Genomic DNA, 13,037 nt, shown 5'->3' with positions numbered 1-13,037 from the left:
CCTGGAAGTGTTAACTGCTGCTGGTAGAGAAGGTCTGGCTGATATTCATATTTACATATTTGTCTGTTTCTGTTGCTCAGACTACTGAATAAGGAAGAAATAGCCCAGTGATTTAATTGTGGCTGAAATTGCCAAAATGCCTCTCCCAAGCTGCATCATGGTAGCACACAGCCTTCAAACCTCCATCCTGTCCGTCCCTCTGTCCTCTCTGTGGACAGCTACTGTCTTTTAATACAGTCAAACAGACAAAATAGTTTATTTCTATAGTTTGGAGAAGATAAGAAATGCATAGAAATGTATAGGTGTGTGACATGATATGAAAACAATTCAAAATGCGCTCTGGGTCATGGCATCAACATAAAGTAGTGATGAGGGAGCAACTTTGCAACCCCTGTTGACAGAAAAGAGAGCAGCCTGTCAGATTTCCTGAGGCTGGTGCAGAATTGAAAATCAGTGAGGAGGCTAATTACTTCCTCCTCTGTCTTCTTTTGTTTGGTTGTTTCTGTTTCTCCACCTCTGTGTGCTGAATCTTCCAGATGGTCTTTAGCATGGCTGGAAAGAGGAGGGGGCGGAGGAGTGATTGAAATGGCTCCCCCTGACCCTGATTGGCTATTTTCATTCAGGTATGATGGAGTTTAGTTTGTGGGATAGTTATGAAATTGCAACACAAATCTTCTCATCTCAGTCTTTGCAAAATAATGAACACATGTATTTCCTGAAGTATTAAACTTTTATTTTTGAAAGAAAGAAAACAAAATGTCACAACAAACATATGTGCATGTAAAGCTTACACTGACAATGTCTTGTTACCAGGGCTACAATCAAGGCCACTTAAGTTGAGTCCAAGAACTTAAGTCTGAGCAGCTCAGAGTCTGAGTTGAGACCAGGTCCAAAACTGGGTTGAGAAAAAAAAAAAAGAAAAGGATAAGGAAAAGATACATTGTGCCTGTTCAGTCTAAAACATATAATCATATTAGAAGTAAAATGTTCTTGCACAATGTTAAAAGCTAACCGTGAAAGTTTTATAAGTTTATAATTTTGATTTCAATCAAGAGTTTGTAGTCAGGGCCGTAGCCACCATCGGCAGCAACAAGGTCAAGCTCACATTCTGCATTGGCATGCAAATTACACATGGTCTTTTGAAAATCTGTCTTTTCTTAAGCAATTACAAACGCACACACACAATTCAATTCAGTTTTATTTTTATAGCTACAAATCATAGACAGTGTTTTTCTGGGATGTTTAGGACCAAGTACAATCAGTTTTGACTGAATTTAGAAGTAAAAATTACAGGTCATCCAGGCTTTTATGTCTATAAAAAAACTGAAGTTTGACCTGATTAGTTTCAGGTGGCCTCTTACATAAATACAGCTGGGTGTCATCTGTGTGGAAACTGAAATGCATGTGGTTCTTCTTGATAATACTGCCTACAGGAAGCATATATAGGGAGAAAAGTATAGTCCCTATCACAGAACCCTGTGGCGCTCCATGAACTCTATCTCAATGGAGATCAATTTGAATTATACACTGCAATTAAAATCTGATTCCATCTTATTGATTTGTTAATATTTGAGATTTAATATTGATTCAGCTTAGATTTTATATTTTTACTTGTTAATTAACTAAAATGTATTATTAACATTATTATTAACATGAATATTCACCTAATATTTACTTCACAGTGGTAATGTAACTGATTTAAAAAATGAAAAGTCTTGCCACATCAGTAGGTTACATAAGGTCAGTGTCACATCCATGATCTGACTTTCTAATTTTCAGCAGTGCAGTCTGGCTACATGTCCTTGTAAGTAACACAGCTTTGATAGACGGATTTCCAGATAATGTCACCAGTGACGTGTGTGTGTGTGTGCAGGCATGGGGTCAGAAAATGACCCAAAATGGATGAGAGCTTAGGAGGAGCTCCTCGTGTGCACTTGTTATATACCAGTGCCTAAAACTGTTCAAATTGTGAAAGTGGAAAATGTTCATTATCTCAAGAAGGAGAGCAGAATTAGCTGTTTGCTGTGGAGATCTGGTGAAGAGCCACAGTCAGGCTGTGGATGGTTTTGTACTGAAGCTGCAGGAATAAAACGCCCGTTTTAAGGTCAGACAGCTCACACTGTCTCTGTGTGTTCCAGCCTGTTTAATGAATGTTGCTAAGGCTCTGTGTTTGACACACGCTCAGAGTTTTAGTTCGGGAATTAGTGACAGCTGATGAAGGAGCAGACGGATGGCTTTTGATGGAACGTTGTGTCAGGACGTTATGCTCATAATTTTCCACAGAAAATGAAACTCAGTGGAATATGTATCATGTTAGCTGCCACAGTTGTCTATCAAAGGTGGTGTGTGGGCACAAAAAAAAAAAAAAATCACATACAAATTTTTTGAGGACTGATTCAGACACAGCTGAATATGGTGGAAATCAACACTTCTTACAATGTACCGGCACACACAGGGAAAGAGAAACAAGCAGTATTCAGCTGAGACCAGAGACTTAAAAGTCAAGATGCGGGGGTGGGGGCATGGGGGGGATGGGGGGGGACAAGACCGAGACCAGACTCGAGTGCTGAAGCCCTACTTTACCTTTACCTTTATAAGTAGATGATTAAACCTTTGATTAAGTGCTAACACAGTACTTTCAGGTGCTTACCACAGAATCTCATACTCTGTAATTTGGCCTTTGGGATGTGATGTCTGACAGGGACACCAGTCATAACAGGCAGATCTCAATAAAGAGAGAAACGGAGCTTAACTTTGAGAACTGCTCGGGCAGTTAATTAATCTAAATGAATTGATCGGTTGTTGCTGAAGTGTGCTGTTGAAAGATTCGTCCAGACAAGAGGGCAGTGTAAACACTAGTTTGTTTTGTTCATTGATTACCATTTGGACCCTCCAGCTAGAACCAAACCTGATTTAAATGTGTCACTGTGTTTGTCTCCTCCGATGTGAGCCACTGCCACACTGAAGGTAAGAAAGGCCGGTGGAAAATCCAGATCTGTCCACACATTCCTCCTCAATCACAAATTTTGTCAATGAAATGCAAATAGAAGCATTTCACACTCCTGGCAGCTGGGAAAACAGGCTTTTAGAATCTGACTTACTACAGCTGGATATAAATGATCAAACATTAGAATCCTAAACAAAATAACGATACAAAGTCAAGTGATAAATGATCCCTATACTTGGTACCAGTTGTTTTCAGATGATTTCATCGCCTGTGTGCAATAATTAAGTAACGTGTGATGCACTAAAGACTCTCAGGGGAATATTAACTGATGAGTGCAACAAACAAAACACATTTCCTTCTGCTACCTGGGGACCAGCCCCAGAAGATCTAAACACCTTTAAAATGAGAGCTCAGCAAAACACAACTTCAGGATGACTTTCAGTTCATTTAGTATCAAAACCTTTTTTTTATTTATTTATTTTTGACAGTGTGACACAATGAGGCCAGGTTCTCTTCTACTGGAATACACAGTTTGACTGTGGCAGATTAAAACGATAGATAAAGGGAACAGATAGTAGCGTGAAAGATACAGAACAGATGCATGTGAGATGTAACAAGACAATACAGGAAGAACAGCTGTGGCACAAGAACACCCAAAAAGAAAATGTATGATTTATCAGACTAAACAGTAAAAAGCTGCACGTTTTCTCAGCTCTGATCTGACATGAACTGTTCCATTAATGGTGTAAAAGATCCCAAATGTGCTGTCTGCAGTACAAGATCCTTGGATGTGAAGCTTTAAATCAGCATTTTTTCAGGATTGGCAGGACAGTGAATCATTCCACAGCAAGCTACACATCTCATATGCTTGTTGTACAGGTGAAATGGCTAACCTGTTAGCAAACTATCAGCTGTTTACATCCAGTGAATATGGAGCAATATTACCATGTCCATTATGCTCAGTCTCTTTACCTGCTAAATGTTCTATTATGTTCACTGGCTAGTCGCTAACTGTGTGCGTGTCTGCTGTTGCATGCTGGGCAGGTCGTGTACAGTGAGTTCATCAGAGTCTGAGTGGTTGATGAGAGCAGTGAGACTGAACTAAAACCAATACAATATGCTGGAAGAAGCTTTGCATGAACTCTGTGGACTCAGTGGCCCTTCTCACATTTCACCGTTATTTGATTCATCTTCAAAATCTTGATGAATGCAGCTTCAACATTAACACAAAGGACAGTGAGGTAAAACAATGAAAAGAAAGAAAAGGAGCTAATTTCGCTGGAAATAGCAACTGGTGCAACAATTGCCACAGGTGCATTGTCACAGCAGGACATGTCCCCCACAAAAATTTGCAAGATCCCATAAAAAAAACAGGTGATTGTGTGCCGGAGGTTTGCATGGATCACAGGTCTGTACAGATACAACTCAGTCTATTTAATGCACTTTAAATATAAACAGAGGTGTTACTGTTTTTGTAGATTTGGCATCTGGATAGATGTTTTTCAGTGTAATAGGCTGAAGGATGATCAGAGTTGCCGCTTGTCTATGACTATGACATGGTTGTTATTGTGTTGTTGTTCAAAACAATGGTGGCAATAATATGTGTTTTGTGTCTGCATGCTCCTGAGCGGCCTGATCCATTCATTAATGATTCATTAATAAATTAATCAACTAAAATCTGTTCAAATTATTGATTAGTAGTTGCAGTTTGTGTAGATTTCAACAGAATGTTTTAACTTTGTCTAGTTTCAGTTTCTTGTGATAGTAAACTACATTTTGGTGGTTTTCAACTGGTGGTTGGAGAAAACATGGAATGGAAAAATGTTAAATGGGTTTTAGGAAACAGTGATAGGCTTTTTTTTTTTTTTTTTTTTTTTTTTTTAACATTTTATCAACCAAACAATTAATTGATTAATCATGACAACAACATTTGGAGTAACTGCACAGCCTCATTTTCAGTCTACTAATCAACACGTTTCCTATTTGCTGCTTGATAGCTCCAGTAGTTCAACAGGTTCTTTTCAGCATATGGTGTGACTCTGTGAGTCCCAGCAGGTGGTAAATCCTGCAGTGAAAACACATCTACACAGAACAGCAGCTGTGGTTAGAAGGCACGTTTTTTTACATTTCACTGCAGTGCTCTACACTTGTGACATTTTCTATCTCCTTATACAAAATGTGACTGTTAGTCAATCACTCTCCACCAACAAAACATCCCTGTCCTCTCCTGTCATTTGAGAACAGGCGCGCTGACGTTGACTTGACTGTTAAAAACTTCCCTGTCATCACTGAAATTTGCACGAGCTCGAGCTGGAGTGTTCTTTCTTGACAAGCAAACAAAATGCCTGAGATGACAACAGATTGCTGTTTTGAAACGTTTGACTGACGTCTCTTTTCAAGCGCTCATCAGCGGCGCGTAACCTGCGTCTGCAGAGGAGAATGCCAAATCACGCTGCCATCATCGCCCCAATACAGCGCTAATGTGTAAAAACATTAGCATGAAAGAGCAGAGTTAGTCTTGTTTGTGTTTCCTGACACCTCTTCTGTAGAGGCTTTGCATTTTACAGAGCACGTTACAGTGCTTATATAAAAACCCTGACAGTGGTAAAACTGCCCTCCACAGAGAGATGCCCTGCGGTGGTTGATGGCTTATTCTCTGCATAAGGCGCTCCGTTTTACAGGAGGTGACTCCTGAATGGCAGCCTGTCTTTCCTCTCAAGAATCTGAAAACTCAGTCTCCCTGTCAGCAGGCGCTACAGGCTCTGCCTACCCAGCGATGCATTAGACGTCCACTGAATTAATAAGCTCCCTGGCCAGGCAAAACCATGTCCTGTGCGGATGTAGTTTAGTGATAACACAGAAGCCAAATGATAGCAACACAACAGTATAAACAAAAGATAAAAGCGGAGAAACAAATATATTTGTGCAGTTGTGATAAAGTACCAGAGGGGCTTTTAAGCTACATCTAAGAGCAAACCTAAAAAGGATGCACCTCGCTATCTACAGTATTATCTAATACTGCACTGTGCTGTGCAGGGAGGTAAAATACAGCACAGTGGAATCTGGGTCACACTTGATTTGAATAGTCCAATGCTGATTCTCAACTTATTACCGAGTGATATTTAAAAGTTTGAGTTTCTGGTGAGACGGAAGTGTGAAAAGTAGAATTAGAAGATAATGGGTGGTTAGATAAGAGTTCATCTTTAGGTCAGAGTGGGGTTTTACATGTGGGAACATTTCAGAAACTGAGTATGGTATAATGTAATATTGGAATAGAGCAAATGTTGTGAGATGATAAGATCAATACTGCTCTCATCTGTCGGTTCATCTCTGCAAGCGACTCCTTTACCGTTGATAAATCATGATAAAAATATAAATTATAGCTGCTTGAATCACAACTATTATCAAGAGCATTAAGTATTGTGGCAGATTGCTGAATGTGTTCATATTAGTTTTTATTCCTTTTAGTACACAATCAAAATCAGCAGTTATTGTCTTGTTTTATATTTGCATGGTAATGTATTGAAAGTTTGAACTGCACCTGAGTTATGGTTCACTTGTGCTATGAAATTTCAGAGGGGTCTCTGAACACATTATGTATTAGGTAAAAAAAAAAAAAAACCCCAAAAAACCAAAAGCAAACCAAGACAAATTTTAGAAATCAAGGAGAGTGTGAATCTGAAACGGAGCTGTTAAACAGCCAGATGTTTTTATATTGTGGGTATACTAAATTATTATGATAGGCAATTCTCAGCAATGACTTTGATTGATTATTGACTCAACCATCAGTGCTGGGTTGGTGCCAGTGTAATGACATGTAATGACTGGCACACACCACATGATCCAGCCCAACAGGGGTAGGCTAATCTGCAAGAATGTTTACTGTGTGTAGCTGATATTTTTTTGCACAGGTAGAGAAGTTAGCTAGGCTACCGAAAAGTAGCCTACTGACGCCTTTGGCTGTCTCCATCCGTTACTTGACCCTTGTCTCACAAGGTCATAGCGGCCCCTTGAGAGTCCCCTGATTTACATCCACTGCTAACATCTGGGCCAGTGCAGGAGGCTGTGTATCCATTATGCAGCAAGGTGGAAAAAATGAGGTTGGAGTTGAGGGTGGTGGACATGTAGCATAAAAAAACTCACCTACACCTCCCCATGAAACCTTTGCATTTAGTATTGGCATGTCTATGCTGCCCCATGAAATGTATTCATGAAACACATACAGCAATATGTATCTTTCATTGTATCTGTTCTCTAACCTGATTGGACTGAACATAATTTGGACCTGGACCTTCTCTGACTCTGGGTCAGGTCTCAGTTACTAGGATCTGAGAGAAGCAGTGAAAGCACAGCCTGGAGAAACACATCCAATCTGCAAAGAGACCCTTTTCTGTCACTTGGTTCTAACTTCAGCATCAACCCTGCAAAAAAATGACACAGCTTCCTACACACAGCATGATGTAAATTGAAGTAGTTAAGCCTGATAAGAATCCATGTAAAAAGCCAGTGTGGCGTTAATGGGACTGGTATTGCTGTTATTGGGTCTGATTTAATAAGGGAATTGTGATGGTGACTGAGGTCATCTTCCTCATCTGCTTCTTTCAAAAATAGTCTAACATCAGAGCTCATGAGACACCGTGCACTTCCACTTCCACACACGGCTGCTGACATCTTAATTTGCTTCTGCCGGGCAGGTTTACTCTTCTGCAATCCTTTCGGAGAGGATTATTCACCATGCCTATTTTATTCACCTCCGGTTCCAATAGAAATATTTTAGCTACTGGCAAAAAAAAAAAAAAAAAAAAACGAGAAATCTTATTTGATTCAGTTTACTTGCCACATAAGTCTGAGTGCTCATCCAGGAAACTCGAGAGCGCTCACAGGTGCAACCTGCTTGATAATTGCTATTTTTCCTCCATTCATTCTCTTCCTCTGTATTTACACACAGGCCACAGGAAAAAAGAAAAGGGTCCACAATGGAAGTTATTACCCAGGGGTCACAGCCACTGACTTCCAACCATGACGGGAACTGTGTCATCATTCCTTTTCTACAGCTGCATGCCGTTCAAGGTTTCTGCAGACGCATTCAGGCGGCAAGTGACTGCTGCAGCCGCGCATTCATAAGGTGAAGTACCTGACCGTTCTCCCAGGGGTGGGCCATGATTGAGCTACTTTCCCAGTTCTCCAGAAACAACAGCACTCGGGCATGCAGAGCGTGGATGAGACGGACTCCTTTCCTGTCTAATCGCAAAGAGATGCTGCTCCTAAAGTGATGAGCCGGCATTTCTGGCTCATTATTTTTTCAGCTAGACACAGGTTGTCACTTTGGCTCGGCAGAGTCGAAAATAAAAATTCCAGACTTCTTCCTCTAGACTCTCATAGTCTGAGGTCTCAGCAGACATCTTTATAACCTTGCCGGTGGAGGCTTTGGCACACACAGTGCTCCTTTTTTTTTTTTTGACAGTAGAAACACATCTGTATTCTTTTGTTTTTGGAAAGTCAGAAGAAGATGCAACAAGTAATTACAGCCCAAACATTTTTTTAAGATTTCAAATGAAAGACTGATAAAGGTGCGAAGTAGGAGGAGCTATTTCAGGGGCTCTTCATTCCAGCTCTTCATCCTATCCATTTTTTCCAGGAAAAATGTACGTGACTCACAGTTGGAGCATTTCTACAACTTGGATCTTGGAGCTTGTGTACATAAAATGTTGGGAGAGAAGTTAACTACAACTCCAAAGGGGCATAGCAACAGCACCCAAGGCTCAGGGGTGGTGTAATACACAAAAGCTGATTTTTCAAAAACTTAGATGAAATAATTAAAACTTGTAGGAATTTCAAATAGGCTTAATTCAAAGACAGACGGGCCTTTATTTCTTCCATTCCCTTCAGAACCATCTTTACTGGCCAAGTTTGCTTGTGCATACAAGGAATTGGACTCCGGTTTCCAGCAGCTCTCAATGTGTATTTACACACAGTACACAGTACCAGGAACGGTGTCCAGGGAGACACACATGGACATGCAGCAAAAAAACAAACAAGGACAACAAAGCCAAACAAAGATAAATGAGCAGAATCATATGACTGTCATGTACAAGCCAGTAGGGAAAAAATAGCAACAGTGGAACATCAGACATACATGTCTATGCAAAAGTCAGCCAGTTTAGGAAGTTGTAAAGAAGGAAGCAGGTGGTAAAAGGTGTGGGAGAGCGCCGGGAGAGCTGAAATAAATATTAAGTGGGCAGTGTGATAAGTTACTTGATTTACATACAGTAGGTGGTTATGTGTGGGCATGTATACACGTCTTTGAACAGTGTATACAGCCTCATTGAATTTATATTTAACAGCTGATGGATGATCTACACATTATTGCACAATGCGAGTTTAAAATTAGTTCTGGATGGTGTGCAGGTCGGCACCAGTGATCTCGTAGTCTGTACTTGTCTTGTTTAGCGGCTGAGTCAAAGCAGACAGTAAAGGATGAGCACTGAACAGACTCGATGGTCACAGTGTGGAACTGGATCAGCAGCTCCTGGGGCAGGTACTGAGCTGGCACAGGAAGTATATCCTCCGCCGGGCCTTCTTAATGACTGAGTTGACATTGGAGATCCATTTCAGGTTCTGGGAGTTTGTTGATCCACGAAACCTGAAGGATTCCACAGCAGTCAGGTATGGTGAGCGGGGGGTGGGGGGCATTGGTGGGGGTGGTGTTCCTCGTGAAGTCCACTTTCATCTCCACAGTTTCAAGCTCATTCAGCTTCAAGTTGTTGGGACTGCACCAGAGGGCCAGCTGTTTGCAGAATCGTCACCATCTCATACAAGGCCAGCGACGTTTGCGTCGTCTGCAAATTTCAGTGAGTTTAACAGACGGGTCTCCTGAGGTGCAGTCATTAGTGCAGAGTGAGAGGAGCAGTGGGGACAGCACACATCCCCAGGAAAGTCTGTCCGAGTGCTGGATGTGATTTTAGGTGAAAACTGTCTTCATTTAATAATTTATTCCTGTAACTTCCCCCTAACAATTTTTTCAATCACCGTTAAGCTGCCAATGGAAGCGAGTGCTTCCTGCAGATGTTTCACATTTAAAAATTTAAAAATTGTCACAGGAAAGCTTCAAAAACTATAAATACTAAGTGAATTTCATCATTTCAATCAAAAATCCCACAAATGTGCTAAATAATAAATTGCCTCAATTGTGTTGCATTAACCTTGACCTTCCCGAGGCTGAGTGTTCACATGAAAATCAGCACAGGTGCACACACACGTAGTGTATGAATCAAAAAGGCTGGCTGAGTGATTGATCTATTCAGCTATGATGCAATCTCTCCTGGTCTTCCAGCCAGCTCCTTTCAACAGCTGTGTTAACTTGCAGTTGAATAATACAAGGACTGCATTCACCAAGTTCCAGTGGAGGAGTTTTGCCTGTGTAGCTGTGTGCTTTAAAACTTATCGTTCCCTTTGCATGTTGTTACTTGAGTAAGAATGAATTCGCCGCTCTAATTTGCATGAAATCAAAGTAGCCGTCAAAGCTAGATGTGACAGATGAGATGAAATGCACAGTCTACGGCTCCTGACTGCACCCCGTGACTTTAAGCTGCCGTGTCACATGAAAGCTCAACCTTCTCATCAGACACTGTGAATTAAAATGAACAGCGTGTCAACACGTTGTGCTGTAACCGATATTTTCATAATAACAATACGTCAGATGACAGCATGAAAACAACGTGACGACGTGAAAGAGCTCACTCGTAGAGATGAACCTGCAGAGAGTTCTCGCTGTTCATACTGAGTTTCAGCTCATTGTTTAGCTCCTTGGCTGCATCTTGACTAGTTCAGCAACAATGCTCTAATAGCGTAGATTTCAGTCACAGTAGGAAGTAGCTGGTGAACATAGTGGAGCAGCTGAAGAGACAGATAATTCCCTCAGGAGCTGGAGACCAAAAACAGAGCTAACAGAGAGAGAAAATTAGACTCACATTCATTCAGAACGATTGATAATGTTGATCCATAACTGTTTGATGTATAAATGAGTAAAGGTTTGGCTCCCAAGATGCAAAAAAATAAAGTAAAAATTAATTAACCACACACATAAAATACCTGAGGCTGTCTCTAGATTTGCAGGTGTTTGGTCACTAACAATAATTTGACCTCATATTGATCAACAAAGATATTACAGTCATATATGATTTCTGTATACAACATCTTGGCAATGCAACAAATAATTGTCAAAATATTTTACTAAAAAAATAAAAAATTTCAACCTCATGTTGGCACTAAAGGAAAGGTGATGGGGATCACTGAAGGATTCATCCTCTGGAGACCGTGAATGCCAGTGAATTTTATTGCAGTCTATGAAGTAGTTCTTGAGTTATTTCACTCTGTGAATTGATTAAGGTGATAGACCGACAGATTGACTAGCATGGCTAAACAGTATCCTTTAGACATTACTTTAAATAACTGAGGTTGAAAAAAAAAAGTTGGAGTCTCACGCCAAAAAAAAGTGGGAAACCTCTTGCACAATCCCTTCATTTCCTGTAGGGCTATTCATTTGAAATATTCACAGGGGGTGTTAAGATTCATAAACAGTTACTTAACAGCCAGGGGAAAACAGCAGAAGATGGGAATGAATTAGTAAATGAAAGCAGTATTTCTGTCAAAAAGAGAAACTTGGCAGAGGAGTTGTGAGAATGACTCTGTTGCACTGGTGGAATAAGTGCTGTGGAAATGTATATTATGCAGAATTTAGCACAGCTAATTTAACACCTCTGTTTGTTTGAGAATTTACGGTATTGCCCAGTCATGTAAAAAAAAAAAAAAATCCCCAATCATCAGCACAAAGAGTGCAAGGCTCTGTTCTTCTACATAGCCTCTAAATGGGACTCTCCAATGTTTATCTGCTGGAATTAATGGATTTTGCAGGTGAGCAAGCTGAGGGATGATCTGCAGTAGGTCCCCTGACAGAAGAGAAATTTTAATTAGCATTGCTTGCAGTTTGGGTCACCAACATAGACATCCATCTGAGACTGTTCAATATTTAATTAAATGTCTCTTGCTTTACACCTTAGTTCACCTCACAACACAATTCCCTGCAACACCTTTTATTCAGCTTCCCAATTAATCAGTGCAAAACACTTAATGAGAAACAGCTGTCAAAGCAAATACTCAATAAATCCCAAAAGCATCAGTCCGCTGTCGTCTTAAGTTATATTAGCCATTTAAAGTGTTACGCAGAGGCTGAAGAGCAACAGATTTTGTCACGCTAACACATTTTTTGTGTGTGTGTGTGTGTGTGTGTGTGTGGAGGTGTCAATATATATTAAATATTATTCCTTTTCCTCACAAACTATAAATTGAATTCAGATGAATAAAATTTCCAATTTAATTTAATACACTGATGTGCTGCTAAAGATTTATTTGACCTCGTATGATCATTTATGGTGAGTAATATTAGCTGATGTTTTAAGAAAAAAAAAAAGGGATTCAAGGAGAAAAGACCTGAGGGAAATTCAACCTGTAATTATCCTCGTTACATAAGCTGTGTGTCCCAAAACTTTAGTATGTGTGGAGCATATAATGTGTTGACAAAATTTAAGGATTCAGAAAACAACCAGCATTCAGATGAAAAAGCATCCTTGCGTGTGCTTGTCCTGATGTAGCGCACAAAGCCGACAGCAGCTGCTCGTAGTCGGAAAAAAATTGCGCACTGTGTACGACGCATCTTACATTACATCAAAATCTGGATTAAAAAAAAACATTAGGTTTCTCAATGTTTGTTTGTTGTTGTTTTTTTTAAACAAATCTAGCTCTACTTAGTTCAAATCCAGTACATCATTGAGCACACACAAAACAAATCTTAGTCATACACAATACTCAAACGGACATCTGACAAGAAGATTTAAAAGTGATGCTGAGGATTATTCTCTTTGCAGTGAATGTCACAGTTTGATTGAGGCTTGTTGATGCACATGCTGCATTATTTCCTGTTAGTATAGAACACTGAGTAAGTAGCTAATAAAAAGAAGTAACAAACACTACGTGTAATGTGAGCGCTGAATGTGGAACATGAATGAACGTCAAGTGATCACATGCAGAGTTA

The sequence above is a fragment of the Toxotes jaculatrix genome, chromosome 19, assembly GCF_017976425.1.
Source record: "Toxotes jaculatrix isolate fToxJac2 chromosome 19, fToxJac2.pri, whole genome shotgun sequence".
Taxonomy (NCBI): Eukaryota; Metazoa; Chordata; class Actinopteri; family Toxotidae; genus Toxotes; species Toxotes jaculatrix.
This window is presented reverse-complemented; position numbering follows the sequence as displayed.